Here is a 12,446-nt window from a genome sequence, read left to right as displayed (position 1 = left end):
TTGACTATGATCTGTTTTAATCGTTAAACATTTATCAGCTGAGTTTTATATATATTTTTATTATGAGTTAGTCATAGTGTTGTTGACGAAAAAATAAAAAGAGAGAAATGTTTGCCTCCTTAATATTAGTTCCATAAGTTAGACAATCGATAATTTTTTTCCTCTGAAAATGGAGTTGTGTAATTATAATTGGTGCTTGTGGTATAGCCTATTCCTTGTGTAAGTGATTAATTGTCATGTAAAGAGTAAAGGGAATCTGTTTGTATTTCAAGCTTGAAATAATATGCCCTACTTAGTGGTAAGTATACTAGTAGCTTATTGTTGTTTGATGAATTAGATTGGCTATACTGTATTTAATTAGCCTCATTAACATTATCTTTTTCTATCCTTATTTCTTTCTTTTTTTTTTTTTTTTGATAATAATCAAAATGACCAATTTTGGTTCTGTATAATTGCATAACATAGAACAATTTTGATTTTGATAGTGGCCTTGCTAATGAATTATATGGGTCACTATAATATCACTCTATATAACATAAAATATGAGCTAATCTCATGTTAATAATGAAAACAATTTTTTTTTTTTTGTTTGTTGTGCTAAATTATGATATATGAATATATATATTATTAAACATTTATGGCTTGTGACTACAATTACTTTGAGAGAATTGCAGCTTTTAGTTCCTTTTATTTTACTTGATATTGATAAGGCGTTGTTGGCATATACTTATTTTAGAATATAGGAAAGGATAATAAAAGGGATCGAAGCGTGTTTGCTATCTGTTTAGTCTAATAGAAGTATAGTACAGGTAATGCCTCAAAGCACTCCTTATGGAAGAAGACCTCTTCTACCATTATATAACAAGAAAGATTAGCATCATTGTAGGCGAGCCAATTGAATTCAACCTTTCGGAAAATGAGGCAGATGGATACTACCCCTTAATCTCATAGTAGGCTAACCACTCCTGATGGTTTGGATGAGGCAACACAAACATGTCTCTACTCAACAATCTCAGGTCAAATCTGAATTAACCGCCATGGAATGATTACGAGTTCTTAATGGTAATGATGAAAAGGTTTATCTCTCGAATCATTTTATGGAATTGGAATGCATACAGCACTTGATGAAAGAACAGAAGTTCATCGAATGAATGGATTCAGGTGCACAAATGATCATGGGATCGGGATGAGAACAACAAATTTGTGCATGTGTAGTTCTTGATAATTTCTAATCTAAATTTGTGAATTTCAAAAGTTTAACTTGTTGTTTTTGTATAAACTATTTATAAATGGCTTTTATTTTTCCTCTTTGTAATTTATTTTGGTGTTATTTTCTTTAATAATGTTGCTTTTCATTTTTTTCTTCATTATGCTGTCAATATTGTTGTTTTACGCATCATTAATTGTTTTTTTTTATGTTTTAGTCATATGTATGTCGTGTTTAAAAATCCACAAATAAGTCTTTTGGTGTCGTTTTATAACTGACACTAAAGAATCTTTAAGTGTCGGTTATAAAATGACACCAAAATTTAATGGTTCGGTTTTAAATTGACACTAAAAGAAAAGTAGTTATGTATACTTTTAAGTGTCGGTTGTAAATCGACACCAAAAGTTAATAGTGTCTGTTTAGAACCGACACCAAAAATTGACTTTTTGTGACTGTGGAATAAGTATCGGTTCTATGAATTGACACTAAAAGTATTAGTGTCAGTTTAAAACCGACACTAAAAGTATAGTTTGTAGTAGTGAAAGCTATAGAAAAATAAAATATGAACACCAGGTTTTTTACGTAGTTTTGCAGTTAAAATTCTGCATAGTCCACGAGTCAATCTTATTCAAATTTCTGAGTATTTTTTCAGGGCCTCTTGCATAGGAGTTTTTCCGTCCCTTTTTTTGAGATTGTTTGCCACTATTTATAATTGCATAGTGGTAGTTAATTACAAGGTTGACCAAAATGTAATTACAGTCACTATCCCTTAAATCGTGGGATCTGATTACATATCATGAAATGTAAATGCGGTGTATGATTTTGAAACTCATTTAGCTGTGATTCTTCCGCTTTTACTGGGTCAAGAATATCGTGTATTAAACACGTCTTTAATTGTTGAATCTGGAGACGTCTCGACAAAAACTTGATTGTGGTGATCCCAATGGCGAGCTAGAACCATTCTTCTTTTCGAGGTCGACATGATATGTTTTACGTCGATTGCGGGTATATAGAAATCTTCAGACTTGCCAGGGTTATGAGTCTCGCTTCCGTTAGTTGGATGAAACTATAAGAAGTATCCTCGTAGCGAGATGGTCATCTCACATTCTTGTACTCCGAGCCGGTCCGACTTTGACACTTAATTTGTTTATAGTAAGCTAAGCTATGTGTTACTCTTCTCCGGTGCCTCGCTATTCTCCTTTAGCGATATATGGTTTCTCGTTAATACACTAAGTAGCAGTTCGTACATTGATTCCTCGCCTAAGACCTTACGGTCAGCGGGTTGTAAATATACTCTAGTACTTACGCAATTAATGAGTTATTCCATAAAATGATCTCACACTAATTCACATTCCCTTTATCTTAACACGTGTCCTCCAGCCGAATTTCGGGTATAACACATATTATAAGTGCAAATATTTAAAATTAAATATTTAAGAAAAGTATAAATATTAATATTAATTATAATTAATAATATATAAATTTTATTATACATAATTATAATAATATTTTACTGTAATATATATAACAATATATAATAATAATAATAAACTTATAAATAATAATAATTTACAAAAAGTTTTTTATTGTTTTTTTTTTAAAGTAACGTCAATTATATTTTTATTTAAATATATATAATAATTATTACTTATTATAATAATATGTAATATATATAGTTGTAATATTATAATAACTAGAAATAATAAAATTATAAAATATAACTACTAGAAGAATTGTACTAACTTGGATTAAAGTAGTTTTTCTTATTGGAGTTCCTCGACAATGGCGCCAAAAACTTGTTGTGATAAAAAATAGTATGTTTTACATTTATTAACTCGCAAGTGCACGAATCTTTATTGTAGTATAGAAATTGTGAAGGACAAGGTTGAACCCATGGAAATTGCGTGAGATAAAAAAAACATTACTTATTTAATTTAAACTGTTAAAACTCTAATCTAATTTTAAAAATGGTGAGGTTTTTGGTAATAAAATAAAAGAAAGTATTTTAACGATAAAAATGACAGTAACAGATATTTTTAATCATATTTAGGGATATTATTAAGGGTTCAGAATTCACTTAAGTGTATATAAAAATATTTATGTTTATATTAGTTCTCATAATTTAATTAGTAATCAAACCAATTATTTTCTAACAAAAAATAGATTTTCTTTTGCTTTTAAAATTATAATTTCTAAGCATTAAATGTGAAATAATTTAATGTAAATATAAAAAATTAAAGAATATTATTTTTAATAAAATGTAGAAGCAAGCATTAATAATTTTTAACTATCAAATATGTGATATTAAAGATAAAAGAAATTATTTTAAGAAACAAAAATTATAAGCATATATTGTGTTGAGAATCAAAATAAAAATAAATACTTAATTAAATACAGTATGTTTCATCTTTCACCTTAATAACAAGGGAAGTTAGAAACCCATAAAAAAATTAACTAAGAAAAGCGGTAAACTAACACTAAGCGCTTCGAGTATTTTCTCTAAATTTTTCTGTCTGAAACTGTTCTGAATTCTAGAATCCTAAGCTTCTATTTATAGGAAGGTAAAAGGACTAATGCACAATTAAATTTATTATAAATTGTATGTGGGTAAAAATGTAATTACCCAATAGTTGAATTCAGAGTGCCACAAGTCAAGCTTTGATTCGTGGCTTTGGTGTTCAACTTGACACGTGGCACCATTTAATTGGCTGAAAATAATGCAAGGAGACAAAAATGCAAAATGTGTTGCGTGCAGAATAAAAGGAAAAACTTCTTTCTTGAAGCATGGTGACCAAGTGGGGAGAAACCCCACTCGCGCACTTGGAAAGTGAGCCGCACGCATGGACCACACAGAAGAGTGAGGCCCACGCGCGCGTGGAGAGCAGCAGGGGGACAAGGGCACTTGTGCTTCTATTTGTTAGTGGGGACCGCATGGGTAGCACGCAAGGGCTCGACACGTGGTGCGCCAAGAGAGGGGGCTCGGGCATTTGGGCCGAGTATTGGGCTATTTTTTCTCTTTAAAAATATCATTTCCTCTTGATTTGGGCCACAATTTTATCACTTAATTTATTTTCTTTTTACAAATGCTATTTTTTCAATCAAGCACAAATAAAATTAAATTCAAACAAAATATTTTCAACACAAAAATATATCACATTAATTTAATAAAAATATTTATTTAAAGTCTAATTAATTTTTAATTCTTTTAATAAAAATAATGTATTTTTTTATTTCTTATTCTCAATTATGCTATAAATACTATTTATTATTTAAAAATAGAGATTAAATTAATCTAAAATAAAATATTTTCAATATTAAAATATATAACTTTAATTTCATGAAAATATTATTTAAAATTTAATTAACATTGTATTTTTATACCATGAAATATGTAATATTTTGAGATTTAACACCTCCACATGCCCCCAGCCGTTTTGCACTTGACAAGCATGTCGTCCACATACACCTCCATATTGAGACTGATGAGATCTTTGAACATCATATTCACTAGCCTTTGATATGTGGCCTTTACATTTTTCAGACCAAAGGGCATGACTTTGTAGCAGTACATGCCTACATCTGTCATGAAGCTAGTGTGCTCCTGATCTGATGGATGCATCTTTATTTCATTGTAACCTGAATATGCATCCATGAAACTCAGGATTTCATGGCCAGTTGTTACATCTACAAGCTGGTCCATTTTGGGAAGCGAGAAGCAGTCTTCAGGACATTCTTTGTTCAGGTTGGTGAAGCCGATGCATACTCTCCACTTTTTGTTGGGTTTGGGCACCAAGACTAGGTTGGATAGCCATAGTGGATAGAATGCCTCTGTTATAAAGTCATGGGCTCGTAGCCTCTCGACCTCATCGTTGAGCGCTTGGGCACGCTCCTTATCCAACAACCTCCTCTTTTGTTGCACAGATCAGATGCTTGGATCGATGTTGAGTGCATGGGTCATCACGGACGGGTCACTCCCGACCATGTATCTATGTGACCATGCAAAAAGGTCTACGTTTGTCTTCAGAAATCTAATCAGTATTGATTTAATATTTGGCGCTAAACTTTTCCTGATCTTTAGTCTTCTTGTTGGGAAAGTGGGATAAACCTCCACTTCTTCTAACTCTTCTACAAACCCAAATCTTCTTGAAGGATCCCTAAAGCAAGGATCTATGTCTATGTCCCAGCTTTGAGCTGGACTTCATTGCCCTTTGTTGGGCTCATCTTCTGGGCCCTTGGCAGGCATCTTCTCTTCCTTGGCTATGGATAGGGCCAAGTTGTAACACTGATGGGCAGACTGTTAATCTCCTCTCACACATGCCACCCATGCCTTATTTGAAATTTGAGGCATAGGTGGTAGATGGATGTGACTACCTTCAGGTCATTAAGGGTTGGTCAGCCTATCATAGCGTTGAAGGTCGAGGGAACGTTGATCACGAAGAACTACGCCATCAGAGTTCTGGTGGTTGGATTTTCTCCTATTGTGAGGGGTAATTTGATATACCTGACAGGTGCAATGCCTTCGCCAAAGAAGCCATACATCACTTGATTGCAGGGTGCCAGGTCAGTGAGTTGGAGCCCCATCTTTTCATATGTTGACTTGAAAAGAATGTTGGAGGAGGCTCCATCATCCACCATGCATCTTGCCACGATCATGTTCCTGGTTTGTGCAGTAATGACCAGGGGTCATTTTGTGGGAAACTGACCTGACCAGCATCTTCTTTGGTGAAAGAGATTGTGGGCTCTATAAGCTTTGGTTGCTTAGAGCCCATGTCTTCAACAGCTAGGATATCGCTTTTAGGCTTGGAGTGTCCGAGCATGCCGCTCCCTAGCTTTGCTGGTCTTGCTTGCAATGTGGGGTCTACCAATAATGACCCCTAGGTGTCCTGCCACTGATGGTGGCCTTGGATCTCCGTTCTGGGCACTTTGTGACTGATTTTGGTCATTCTACACATAATGATGTAAGTGAAGATTGTTACGCCTTATGAGGTATTAAATCTCCCTCTTCAAATTTTTACACTCATTGGTGTTATGGCCGAAGTCATTGTGATATCGTTAGAACTTCAACATGTCCCTCTTGCTCATCTCCCTTTTGATAAGAAAGGGCTTTCATTAGGGGACTGTTTCCTGAGTGGCCATGAAGATGGCCTCAGGTTTCTTTGTAAGGAGGGTGAAGCAGGTATAATTCTCCTCCTTGTTCTTTTATGGCATGGGAGAAGTGTTAAACTTCCCCTTTTTGTCGGTGTTCCTCCAAGAGTTGTTGGTGTTGCGCTTGTTTCTAGTGTTTTTACCACTAAAAGTTTGGGCAGAGTTGTTGGTATTTGCCTGTGTGCCTGGTAGGTCATGAGACTTTAGGATGTCTCATGACTACCTGATGTTGACGTGGCCCATCTAGGCCTGTCATATGGCTTTTTCAAGCTTGATAAAGCCATCAGCTCTATCAAAGAACTCCTTCATGTTATTGGTAGAGATCCTATGGATGTCTTTCTAGAAGTGACTCAATGGGAGTATGCCCCCCATTATGGTCGTATATCGGCCTTCTTCTGTAAGGCCTTTGACTTTCGTAGCCTTGGCCATGAACCTCTAGATATAATCCTTCAAAGGTTCTCCTTGTCGTTGTTTGACTTCAACAAGGTCTTCTAGTTACGATGGTATAAGCCTTGAGGACGAGAATTGTGTGTAGAATTATCAAGAGAACTCAGCCAAAGAGTTGAATCTTCCTGGGGTGAGTTTGAAGTACCATTGTTGACCTGTTTTTGACAAAGTGGCTGCCTTCTTGTCTGAACTTCGTTGCTCATCTCTTTGACTTCCGACGAAATCAATATGACGAATATGCAGCATCGCACCTCACTAGTAACCTTCTAGAGATCAAGTTGCATCTCAAAGTATTTGATGTGAGCCAACGGGTCTTCTCGCCTAGTATACATTTTCCATACTAGCATCTTAAACTTGGGCAAGGGCAAGGCATTTATGTATGCCAAAAATGGCGATCCCCTTGACCGATCTAATTCAAGATCTTAAGGCTTCAGGCCAGCTATGCCTTGAATCATGTCCCTGAGTTGATCCAACTGTGCTTGCATAGAAGGATCTGTTTCTGTGGGGACTTGATTGACTGGCCCTCCTTGGAGGGGTTGTAGATTCTAGTGAGATAGGGGATGGTCGGCCATACCGTGGGAGAGTGTATGGTAAAGGTCGGCCAGACTTGTGTTCAACTGCAGACCCTACCCGGCCATTCCCAGGTACGAGTGTTGGCTTTGGCCAGTCAGGCCTACACTCGGTTGTTGTCCTTGGCTGGCCACACTTGCATTGGGTAGGGTCTGGCCACCCATTGCTCTTTCATGGCCAGCCAGACCTACAAAGGGCAAGGTCTGGCCGCCCGTGACTCCTCAGTTGACTGATCTTGGTTGTGCGTTGATAAGAGGTAGATCATACCGATTGTTGGAGTTTGGTGGATCTAGGTATTTGAAGTGATCAATTTCACTTCTTAAATTGTTGTTTTGGGTGTTTCCACCCGCTCGCGATCCTTTTCGGTTGAAGATTGACCTTTGGGCGCCTCGCTCCCCTCTGGGAGGAAGTGTTATCCTCTGGCCGACTAAGGAGTCTTCTGTAGATGGTTGGCCAGCCAAAGGCTGTATGATGGGGGATGTTGTTGAGCCAGAGATCCCTGGCAGGCCCCCTATGCCATTGGTTGCTGAGATTTGGTTGTTGTTGCCGTTAGACCTTTGAGGAAAAGTATGTCCTCCCTCTGTCAAGGGAAGATCTATCCTAGTTCCCAAGGAACTAGGTTGGTCAAAATGTCAATAGACCCTCCCTGATCTATCAATCAGTCTTCCTTGAAGTGGATCTCTGATGAGATCCTGGCTCTTCCATCGATTCTCTGGTTGAACCGTCTTATCAGATCGCTAGCCTCTCAGTTGTGGCGATCCAATTTTTCTTGGTGAGATCAAAGAATGTACTCTTGGTCATTCATCCATCTCAAGAATTCACGTCTCTACTGAGCTAATACATTGCAATCAGCAGCGCGTGGTTCTTAAGTTAGGTCACCCTGGCCTACAGCTTCTTTGAGTCTAACTAACTTAAGATCTTCTCCCAAGTCCACATGGGGCTCACCAATCGTAAGCTCACCAACTCCTGGTCTTGTCTCTCCAACGCAATACCGGAGACGAGATCCGGTTGTTGTTCTTGAGGGTTGTCGCCCATGAGTCCTTCCTTCAGTGGGAGGCGCCAATGGTGGGTCTTCCCTTAGAGGCAAAGGCTTCCTATTTGGATCCACTAGGATGCTTGTATCAATTTGGCCAGATGTAGTGGCCAGGCTTGTGGTGCCTGTTGTGGTGATAGGATTTACCACATCTCCAGTGTTCATAGGAATTCTAGATATGGCTGGAACCTGAGGATTTAGATCTGCAGTCTGTGGGTCTTGAGGGAGACCCAAAGATGCAAACAGAGCAACTGGGGTTCTTCTCGTGTTAACCATTACGTTTGATCAGATACGATATCTACGCTCTCAATGAAAGTACTAAATTGTTAACCTCAAAAAGTGATCAACCGACAACGGGGTTGTATGGATCTGATGCTTGCCATGTGTTACACAAACAGAATTAAAAGGTAAGGAACACATGGATTTGTTATAAAGGTTCAACCCCTTTTGATAGTGGGTAATGACCTGATCCCCTTTTCGTTGTATTAATACCTGTTGGGTTTTATGCCCTAAATAAAACTCATTTCAATATAATCAGATTTACTTATTAATATAGATCAGAAATAACATTTAATGTTGCATGGTTCACATGATTTATTTCATGATTATATGTACATAATGTATAAATTCATCTGAAACCCTTTTCACATACTTGATCCTGTTTATTGTGCCGTCAACACATTGGAAAGTAAACATGACTATGTGAATAAAGTTTCCTAGATTTATCAGACACAGGGTTTTACTGATATGATAATCTACAACAAGAGTTTACTTGTATTTGGAGAAATACTATGTTCTTTCCAGAACATTGGTTAAAGTAAAGCTCAGGTTGGATGCATGGAGTATGCATCAGAAGGGACCGATATTGAACTTAGACTTAGATTTATTAAACTTACCGTAATATCTATTCAAGTCAATATCGCCTAGTTGATCCTAGATCAAATGATCTTAATCCTGTTATGATTAGGCTCAATCTTGAAAGGCTATTCGTGTTCTTTGATTTGTTAGTTAAGCCTACTTTTAGGTCAGGGTGATACGTACATTTTGGGAACACGGTAGTGCAATTGAGTGGGAGCGCTAGCATAAACATGGAATCTATAGCTTCTATCTGGCGAATAGTAAGCAAAGGATGATCTCCTTCGAGCTTGACCAAACGAACATAAATGGTGGAGTACTCATTTCACATTAGCTGAAATATCAATTATACGGGGTCAAGTGTTTTAAGGAATAAATACATTGTAGGGTGTGACGGTAATTTAATCCCTTTACAGTGTAGATCATTCATATAGAGGATCATTGATCACATTAGGATTATAACAATGGATAACTAATGATGTGTCTATATGGTGGAACATATAGAGCATTCTATATACTAAGAGTGCAATTCTAAGTTCTATGCGTGGATTCAACGAAGAATTAATAAGTTAGTGAATTTTAGTGCTAAATTCTTGATCTACTTATTGGAAGCTCGGTTATATAGACCCATGGTCCCCCCACTAGTTGAGATAATATTGCTTGTAAGACTCATGTAATTGGTTTTGATTAATCAATTATAATTCTCAAATTAGACTATGTCTATTTGTGAATTTTTCACTAAGTAAGGGCGAAATTGTAAAGAAAGAGTTTATAGGGGCATATTTGTTAATTATGATACTTTGTATGGTTCAATTAATAAATATGATAAATGACAATATTATTTAATAATTATTTATAGTTATTAAATAGTTAGAATTGACATTTAAATGGTTGAATTAGGAAATTGGCATTTTTGAGAAAATCAGATACAAAAGGTGTTAAAATTGCAAAATTGCAAAGCCCAAGGCCCAATCCACTAATGCTATGGCCGGCCACCTATGTAGCTATTTTAAGTTGATTTTTTCATTATTTTAATGCCATATAATTCAAATCTAACCCTAGTGGAATGCTATAAATAGATAGTGAAGGCTTCAGGAAAATTACACTTTTCTTCAAAGACTTTTCTTCTGACACTCTCTGAATCAGAAAACTGAGCCTTCTCTCTCCCTATCTTTAGCTACCACTTCTTCTTTCTTCTTCCTTTGAATTTCGAAATCCTTAGTGATTAGAGTAGTGCCCACACACATCAAGTGATACCTCAATCATAGTGAGGAAGATCGTGAAGAAAGATCATCAGCAAAGGAGATTCAACATCAAAGATTCAGAGAAAGAGATCCAGGTTCAGATATTGATAATGATCTGCTACAGAAAGGAATCAAGGGCTAGATATCTGAACGGAAGGAGTCATATTATTCCGTTGCACCCAATGTAAGGTTTCCTAAACTTTATATGTGTTTATTTCATCGTTTTAGAAAGTTCTTATTTAGGATGTTAATAAACATACTTGTGAGTAGATCTAAGATCCTGGTAAAATAATTTCCAACAATACCGAGGGTTAATACTATTCTAATCACTATAGGTGGGATCTGATAGCACCTTTAAGGATACAAAGTAGGAATCGAAATTGGCAAATCTTAAGTGATGAGAGTGCTTCTATGGGCATGTGAGAGAGAGTGAAGAAGATTTATCAGACTTAGGCTTAGAGCTTGGAGGCTAATATTAGACTTAGAGACTTAGAGCTTGGAGGCTAGTATTAGACTTAGAGACTTAGAGCTTGGAGGCTAGTATAAGGCTTAAGATGAACTTATGTTTCTATGTTAGAGTTAAGGCCTTTATATAGGAAGCCTAAAACCCTAATTTACACTTAAAACCCTAAATATTTGTATATTTAATTAATTAATTACAAAAGACCAAAATGCCCTTGTACATAGATATTATTTAGCTTTATATTGGGCTTTTAGGGCCAAATTTGTAGCCCAAACTACGCAGTCCACGTGTAAAAGTGCACAGGAAACCCTACAGAGCTTCTCTTGGTCGGCCAGACACCTGTAGGGAGTAGGCTGGCCGGCAAAAGTGCAGTTCAGAGGCTGGCCGGCCATAGGGCCAGCCAAGAGTGGTCGACCAGCTTCTGTGAGGAAGCTGGTCTGTCATTTGTTATCCGTTTGAGTGTCAGGGTCCTCGTTTGTTTAGGTACTAACTTGGTCTTCTTATGGGTGAGTTGTACTGCCACGTGATATTGATTTTATCCACGTAAGCACTACTACGTCAGGTGGACAAAAATCAGGATAACAAATTGCATGCTTCATAAGTCTATTGCTTAGTAAAAAGATTTAAGTATTTAGCGTTTTGCTGTAATTAATTATAATAATGAGATCTGAGAAAAGTGATTATTTGCGGAGTGAATAGTTTAATTTTAAAATAAAATATAATAGAAAATTTTACCTTATGACACATTAATAACAATTTATTTACTTAAATCTTGTGGTCCAATTTAATATAAAATATTACATTTTTATTATACTGTTTGGATTTTAATTGTTTTGCTTTTAATACAGCATGTGCTGACATCATCATGTATGTCAAAATTTTGATGGCTTTTATTTATTTATTTTTTATTTTTAAGTAGGAATTATATAATATAGTCTTACTTGAGATAATTTTCTCTAATTGAATCTTTAAAAGATAATTTTGGCCACACCGTAAGTCGTTTGGGCTAAAGAGTGATATTATCACAATTGACATTTTAAGGTGATTATTTTGATATGTAGGAAACATATATTTTATCGTCATCATAACAATTTAAATAAACTATTTAGTTACTTATTATAATAATTACATATGTATTGTTTACCTTTCTACAAAAAAAAAAAAAAATTATTTTAATTAATTAACTCAAGTTAATGTTTAGAAGAAAAAAATTTATTTTAATTAATTAATTGACTCAAGTTTATTTTCATAATTGATTGATTGGTTTATGTTATATGTGAGACATAAATTTGTAATTTTTTTTTAATTTATGGGTGGAATTTAAATTAACTAGTCCAAAAATGTAAATTAAAAATGTAAATTACTTGCTGTTTTGTAAATTTCTTTTCTTATTGGTTAATCAGAATACATTTATATATAATTCACATTTTATGATCATAAATGACTAAAATGTGTATTATATATTTTTTATATAAAAAATTA

This window comes from Cannabis sativa, chromosome 3 (assembly GCF_029168945.1).
Source record: "Cannabis sativa cultivar Pink pepper isolate KNU-18-1 chromosome 3, ASM2916894v1, whole genome shotgun sequence".
NCBI lineage: Eukaryota > Viridiplantae > Streptophyta > Magnoliopsida > Rosales > Cannabaceae > Cannabis > Cannabis sativa.
The sequence above is the reverse complement of the archived record's forward strand: the minus strand, read 5'-3'. Positions refer to the sequence as shown.